The 8,493-nt window shown below is 34.7% G+C and overlaps 1 pseudogene; it reads right to left on the bottom strand.

Moving 5' to 3' along the window:
• Positions 1–4,771: 4,771 nt before the first annotated feature.
• Positions 4,772–6,961, bottom strand: LOC149168966 (GDP-mannose 3,5-epimerase 1-like; annotated as a pseudogene).
• Positions 6,962–8,493: the final 1,532 nt, after the last annotated feature.

The following is an 8,493-nucleotide window of genomic DNA, read 5'->3' as shown; positions in this document are numbered from 1 at the left end:
GGTTAGCCAAACACCTTGGGAATGGTATTTCAAGGAGCTTCATTCACTAGGCCTTGGAACATTATTTAAAGATAGGGTGATGGAATTTACTTTGATCCCCTAAATTCAAAACAAAGTGTATATTAATGTGCACAAAAATCAATATGAAGTATTCAATGCAGACAATCCAACTGAACACTTTGGGAATGACAAATCAAGGAGCTCCATTCAAGGGTTGTTTGCAATGGAAACATTCAGGTTGGGTTATGGATCTATGTTTTCTAGTTTGTGGTATTTATTGGTGTTTTAGTATTCATTGGTTTGTATCACTTACATCTCTGAGTTCTTTCTATAGCTAGCCTCCCTTCTCTCCTTATTCCTTCCCCTAAAACTCCTATTGCACCCAAGGCATACATGTTAAAAAATGGAAGGTGGAGATTTAGATAGGCTTCAACTCATCACAAATTGGAGGAATCTCAGTGGGAAGTGTTTTTGGCTCAAGGAAAATACCCCTATCAGATGTTTGCAACTTCTTATTTACATTCCAATTCTAAAAACATGGAAAGGCGTGTCCTAAAATTCTATCTTTTTTCCTTCAAAAATTTTGTTAGTCGTTTGGCAGTTTACAATTTCTCTAATTTTTGGAAGGGCTCAAAGTTTGTTTCAGTCAATCACCCTATGTCGATCTATTAATTTTCCCTATATCTAGATTAATTTGAACGATCTAGGTATATAGGTCATGTTTCCTATTTTTATAGCATCAAGGCCCACCGCTCACACTGGAAAACTCTTGTTCATGACAGGTCCCCAGATACTCTTTTGCACTCAAGCTTACATAAATCAAGGGTAGAGTTACTATGGATAACACTGATGTTAAGGAAATCTGGAGAGTCTTACATTGTCACAAAGAGATCAATCAAGCCAATTGCAATACTCTGATGGAAGTTTCCTAAAATTTGTGATTCAAAACATGCATGAACCACACACAATGCCAATGTAATGAGCATAAACTTTCCCCATAAATAGACATTTTGATACAACGTTAACTAAATGAAACATACTATGAAGCTTAATTTTCACTCAGCAAATGGAATCTCTCCATGTCTTCTAATGATCAAGGAACTGAGAAATCACTCCAAGCCATGCAAAAGGAAGACAAAACAATACATCTTTATGATCCAAGGGAAATTAAAGGCCTAAGATCCCCTGATTCTGATAAAGGGTGAGGAGAACAAAGTGTTCATTTATGTTGTCTATGATGTATTTTGGTTAAAGATATGACAAAGAAAAGAAAATCAGAACAAACAAGATATAAATAACTCAAAAGCTAACCTCAAATATCGGATCATCACCTCTCTAGCTCCGCACAAGCTCCAATACATTGTGAAGATGCGAAATGGATTAGTATAATATATGCTCAAGATGAGAATACCAACACATTCATCTATAGTACTTTTTAACAATCATACTCAAAGGATGTGAAGGGTTTAGATACCCCACCCTATGTTATAATTGTTATTAACTAAAAGTTACCATAGTATTGATTATAAATATACATATATTCTATATATCATAGCATAAAGATAAATAAAAACCAAAGGGTACTTCAATACAAAATTCAAGCCTTTTTTCATGGCGAAAGAAAAATCTACCCCTATCAGTGTGCAATTGGTTCCATCTTTCACACAAGACAAAGGTTGAAGCACCTCAGTAGATGGAAGGTGAAATTTCATCGTAGCTGGTTTCTACCACTAAATAAGGCGGGTAGGACCTATTACACTTTGGAAACCCTGTCACAGAACATAGTTATGATTTAAATGTTATAAAATTTGCGAGAACATAGTAGAAAACACTAGAGGAAGGGGTCCAACTAACATAGAGCACTGGCTAGACTCAAACCACAATGAATCCTGATAGTCTATACAAGCCACCTGTGGTGAGTATAATATTCTTGTTTTCCATGGAAGGATTGTTTGGCATGAACAGGGTTTATTAAGAGCCGATTCTTGTTGTATAATGTTATTCAGAACTAGAAAAAAATTAAATATGGAAAAAACCAAACAAGAAGTGATTTTTGGTTAATAAGGGTCGAACCAAATTTCATAATTGATATTTGTCTTGAAAAGTATTTGGGAACTTTAGTCTATGTTAACCCTCCTTCCCTGTGTTGGGAGTAGTTCAATTCACCCTACACATTCCACTGCTGACGATTCTTTTACAAGAAAGGATCTCTATACATAGATCATTTCATCAAGAGCCAAATATGGAATTATGAACACCTCAGAGATTGAAGAACTACATAAAAATGCAATTAATATACTAGTCATTGTCTCTAAAACCGAGCTTCAATAAAAATCTTGGTAATATATAAACCTTGGTCATTATTCTATTGCATCCATCACCTTCAATAGTAATTTCTTGCAACGACCCAAATTGTACAACTACCAACCCATCATTGTGGCATTCCATCAATACTACAACTGATCTAAGCTATTAAGGGTCTTGAAAACCAATGACTGGTGGAATAGGCTCATTTGATGATGAAGAGGAATGAATATTCTGAGAAGGATTAAAATGACTACCCTGTGAAGGCTTGGAAATAAATGATGATAAGCCTTGTCCTTGAGAAGAACCACTACTTCTCCTAGGTGGTTGTGTGAATGAAATATGATGTGATCGGCAAGGCATACTTGGTAAAGGATGTAGCATTGAATAAGCAATATTCCTGGGTCCTTTTGGATTTCATTTCATTGCAACCCAATTTACAGATTCATGGTTAGTTGTTATGTTCTCCAAACCTGCAAGAAACTAGGTATTACTAGTAATACCCATCATCATGTTTCTTGAACTAGCTTGGCACATGAAACATACTAGGTTGGCGCAGTTGGGCACTAGTGCTTACACCTACCAGACCTGTGTCTGGAGAGTGGTTACCTGAAAACAATCTCCTGGAATGTGAAGAATTTGGCTGCAAGATAGGTATCTACCTTCCAACATTTCTAGATAGCCATATTTGAGGTAAAAAAATTCATTTTGATTTGGAGGGTTGTGTCTTGCTCGAACAACTCTCTGGGGAGCTTCTAATATCCTAGCCATAGATAAACCTCTGAAATCTAGACACACATCACCTACACTAGCCTTGGGTATGAGTAGCTATTTTGAAGGCCTAACAGTAGGAGTTGTTGCAATGGTAGCATGAATATGTAGGTTGCTACCGATGGTGTCTCATCGAGGAGCTATAAGGAAAAGGTGACTATCATCACACTGTCAAGAACATGGGAGGACATCTAAATATGATGGACCTACAATGTTTTTCACAATATTTATTTTACAGGATCCTTGTCTACCATCAATAGGATTATTGGCACGTCCATCACCATTCTCTGGCATACATCAAGCCATGCTACTACAAGCAAAGGTCACTTGTTTATATTTGTATCCAACCAATTGAGTCGGGTGATGAAAACAACTTAAATCCATGAATGGTTTCCCGTCATTTGGAATTGTTGTCTGATTGGTGCTGAAGTTATAATTATGACCATTAGAAGTAGTTCCATAGTTACATATTGAACGAATATGTAGATGATCATCCATGATCATCCACAAACATGCTTTCAGAATGAAAGACTTGTGAGTCCACCACTTTCCTTTCAAACCTTGAAGTTGACTGCACATTTGAAATTGGATTCAATCCAATAACCATATCTTTAGAAGTGCATCCCCATTCAACTGAAATATAAAAATGTGTTACACTGCCAGTGGCCCAACCATTGACAAAAGAACTACGACCAGTAGATTGAATTCTTATGTTTCTGAAACTACAACTTCGGTTGCTCCCTACAACTTGATAATCAAGAAAAAATGGAGCATCGATGAGATTCAATCATTCACCAGGATAAATATGTGATTCCATATCCACATTATGTTGGTTATATGTATTTTCCAAATTAAAAGTTTCGGGTATAGGATGCAAGACATTACTTTGGTATTGCATTATATCTTCAATCAATCTTCCAAGATTATAATTTAAGCAACATAAATGTACTACTGTGAGTCACATATTTACTAAAAATTATAGTTCAAAATTTATCAACCACGTCAATTATTTGAAAAAGACATTACTCTTAAGTGCAGGATTGATGGATCATAAGAATACATTAATTGTCTTCTACAGAGTTTGTAATAATAATATCTCAATAGACTTTCCTAAATACTGTCAATGAGTCAATATTAGTCAATTCCATCTCTAAATGTTAAAATTTAAAACTATCATAATTCTCTTTGAAATGAAAAGCTCTTAAACTTCACATATGCACTACAAGATATTTTCAAAATAACAACTCCAAACTTGAGAAAGAGAAGAGAGGATTTTCTAATATCCTTATGACTTCCAAAAACACTGCATGGTTTAAGCATACCAAGAGTTACACACAAATGGTTCAAGGATGATATTAATGCTTTAAGAGTGACCAAACATTACTTTGAGTGCTTGCAAAAAAGACATATGGTATATAATAACAAAGGTGGCAACCAAGAATTCTTAACTATATTTTAGTTTCATTAGTCTAGGTTTTGAGGATCTTTTAGCTCTACACTCTTTTCCATAAAATAAGTTTCCTCCCTCTTGCAATGATTCAAATCACATGAAAAAACCATCTAAATGAACTTATTGAACCAAAGAGAAAATGGATAATAGCATACAAAATGTTTTTGATCTACTACAACTATGAACCATCTTACAAACCTATAGAAAACTGATTTATTATTTATCCCCTTAACCAGAGATTGATCTTCATTCCTTTCTTTTAGCAGCAAGAAGAGAACCAAGTTGAACAGGGGCTTGAGTGCTAAACACCTTATAAGACCCATAGATGGAAAGAAAAATTCCCTGAGCCTTTTCCTTCTCAATTTGTTCCTTCATCTAGAAATAAGTAATTGTCAAGCCATCCCACCAAAAGCATAAGTAAACAAATGTGACTCTGTTATCCGTCGATGGATAAGGGCCATTGAATTGCATGGATCTTAACAATATGAAACTATAATACCTAGAACCTTACCTTAAACTTAATTGTTGGCACCCAACCTAGCTTTTCCTTAATTAATGTATATTCAGAATTCCGACCACGTACACCCTTTGGCCCAGGAATGTGATGTATCAAAAAAAATTTATTCTCAAAGCACGACACCATTTCAACCATCTCATTCATGATGACCATTACATCACTACCAATATTCACTTGGTCTCTAAAGTCTGCTTTAGTCAACTCAAAATATCGACATAAATAGTTGTTAGGATAAACAACATGAATATGAATAAATAGGTTGAACAAATTAGGTCCAAAACTGAATTTGAAAAGCCATTCCAAGATTGTGTACCTTAGTACACCCTCCACACATGCATCAATGAATGTAAAGGATAATGTTTTCTTTTCGTCCCCCCACATTTCAAACTTATAAGTAGACATGATTGTATTCCTACAAATGGCAGCATGTGCCTTAGTTAGTAAACAGTTCAAGTGAGAATGAGCTATAACAACTTAATCCTACATAAGGGAACTCTTCTAGTTGGGGAACCAATCTGGATCTAACAATTGTAGGACAATAATCAAAGGTTAATAACTAAAAAATTAGTTACTATGATAAACCAAGTCCTATGGAATTACATCACTTCTCCAACCTACAGAGGCCACTGATATATCTAGAGTGTACCACTGACAAATCAGAGTGTCCTACTTCAGAGGTGTGCTCTTACAGTAACTTTCTGAACATTCAGTTAATTCTAATAGTTGAAAGTAACCTTGAAATTTGTTTGGACTAACATATAGCATCACAGATAATTCTTCTCATCAAACATCCAACCTCTTCCTAAACAAATTTCACTACTCAGATATTACATTGCCTTATGACCAAAATTTTATGTGAGATAGCACCAAATAACATTACCAGAGTTTTAAAGAAACGTATGGATACATACTTCAGTTAGCTCAGGATTAGACTCCTTCAAGGTCACATTGGTCTCCAATTTTTTGAATGGGATAAATGCATGTAATAGAAGCATAGAGAAACCTAGAGAGAAACAAATAACTTATGAAGAGATATGGTATGTCGAGCAATCAAACAGGATGTGATCATGAGAGTAAAATGGTTATATTTTTTTGCAAATAATTTTATGTTTTGTGGGACTGATGGTGTGATTATCAGAGTAAAATGGTTTTTTTTTTCTTTTGTAAATAATTTTATGTTCTATGGGAATCAAATATTATTTGCATGATTTATTACAAGGGAGTTTCAATTTTCAATAATAAAAAGTTATAAATAATACTTGTATAAACTAGCATAAATCCATTTTAATTTCAAAACTGTCAAGCATTAAGAGGGATAAATCCCTTGAAGTGCAAACCTTTTCCCAAAGTTTTGTACTCTAGAATATATTTGCACCTCTAAAAAGTTATCCCTCTTGATACTTGGTTGGGCACTCGATAGAACAGGGTCAAAATGGATCTAGTTTGGCAAAGAAAAATGGAAAACAATGCAATCCAAAGTGCAGAAACAAAACAAGGTCTCACCTTTTAACACCATTGATTCACGCAGCTTCAAGCATGTTGAAACTGATCATGGTGTTGTTGTACATAATAACAGAGTGATTAGACTGAATGAATCCCATACCACCCATGTCTGCAGCCAAGTTGAAAACATGGCCAACTCCTTTGGTAACAACCAAGAAATTGTCCATAACTCTTAGATCCACAAGATGGAATTCATTGCAGAACATATCCTCAGTCATGTGCTCATTCTTCTTCCAATCAGAGGCAATAATGTAGTGCCCTTCAGATTTCAATCTCGGGGAAATATGGAAGGAAATGAACCCACCAACTCTAGTGATCGAAATTCTCAATTTTTCACTTGGCCAGTACATACCTCTGTCTGTATTCTCATACTTGTATTCCCAATAGGTTACTCCACTAGCCCCAATGCTTCCCATGGTACTAAGTGAAAGAAGGATATATAACAAGTCTGCAATAACACAGCCAAAGTAAGATATCGTTCTATGTTGAAAATCTTCGAAAATAAATGGCATCCATGCAAAAATCCATATTAGGAATGACCATGAAAGAAATTATATTCATAACTCACAATGCAAAAGTAGATGAGAAATACTAAAATTCAATGGAAATCTTGGCCTAAAATGGAGAAAAAGAATGCCATACCCTAATCCAAGAAGCAACTATTGCTCAAACCTAATAAATTTTTGAGAAATACATATTTGGTAAAAACTAAATTGCAAATACTCAAACCCATCGTCCAATGGCCATAAACTGATAGAATTCAAAGAAATATGTTCCAAAAATGAAGCAAAAAATAATCAAATCCTGGTAGAATTTATAAAATCTAGAGAAAATAAACAAAAATTCATGGTTCCATCGAGAGAAACAACCTAAACCTCGTAGGCATAAAAACTCTTATTGCCTAACATATTCATGACTTTGGGGGACTGAGAAGATCTCCCCTTGGACTCCATTTGTAAATCATATATGTAGAGCCGTAAAAAGGGTCTTTTCACCTCTATTTACCCCACATTAACTTATCAATCCAGGAACGATTTTTTATCTCAAATAGTGTACTCAGTTTGAGGTGGTCATTTGTCAGAGTAATGCTAGTAGTATAGTGCTCAAAATACAAGAGTAAACAGATGCTTAAAACATGATCTACTTACAACAAAGCACTTTAAGACTTAAATCATGCATTCAAAAAACTAAGTAAATTATCAGTGAAGGGTACAGTAATAGTAACTCATCCCTCTGTGAACTGATATAACTAAAGATAATCAAGGAACAGCTCATCAACCTGGGAAGTAGACAACAAATGTCAACACTCACTATAGTTTTAGATCGTTCAAAGCAATGACAACGCAAATAACAGGAAATGGAACAACAACTAGTTCTTATAAACAACGAAACCTTATTCTAAGGAAATAAAGGCAGCAATCGTATCCTATAGAAATTAGATAGCAATCCTTACTTTAAGAATAAATCGAACAACAAATGGAAATAGAACGACAACTGATTAACAATGAAATATAGAACAACACTTAGAGCCAAATGTGAATGTATAGTAAACCAAAATAAATAACACACACAACACACCTTGATATTGAGAGAAACAGTAATCTGACTTTGATACCACAAATACTAATCTCATTTACAAAGAATAACAATTGCAATTCATAATGGAACAACAATGCGTTATAAAGTCAAAATGAACAATACAACATTCCTGTCACAGAGAACGATATTGTAAATATAACAGAACCGTGATGTAAAATAACAAAACACATCAGATTACTGAACAAAGCTGATAATGAAAACCACGCACGAACTAAAGATAATGGTACAGGAGCAAGTGTTCCACCAGGGCCGGGCCCTTAGCCCCTAGGGATACACCACTTGAGATTATTCTAGGATCAAAGATGGAATAGCAACTCAATTTATATTAAAGCATCAAAGCAGAGTTAGA

This window comes from Pinus tabuliformis, chromosome 4_2 (assembly GCF_031772625.1).
Source record: "Pinus tabuliformis cultivar Carrire ecotype Pingquan chromosome 4_2, CPIR1, whole genome shotgun sequence".
Taxonomy (NCBI): Eukaryota; Viridiplantae; Streptophyta; class Pinopsida; order Pinales; family Pinaceae; genus Pinus; species Pinus tabuliformis.
Note: the sequence above shows the minus strand (reverse complement) of the source record. Positions and strands in the feature narration are given on the sequence as shown.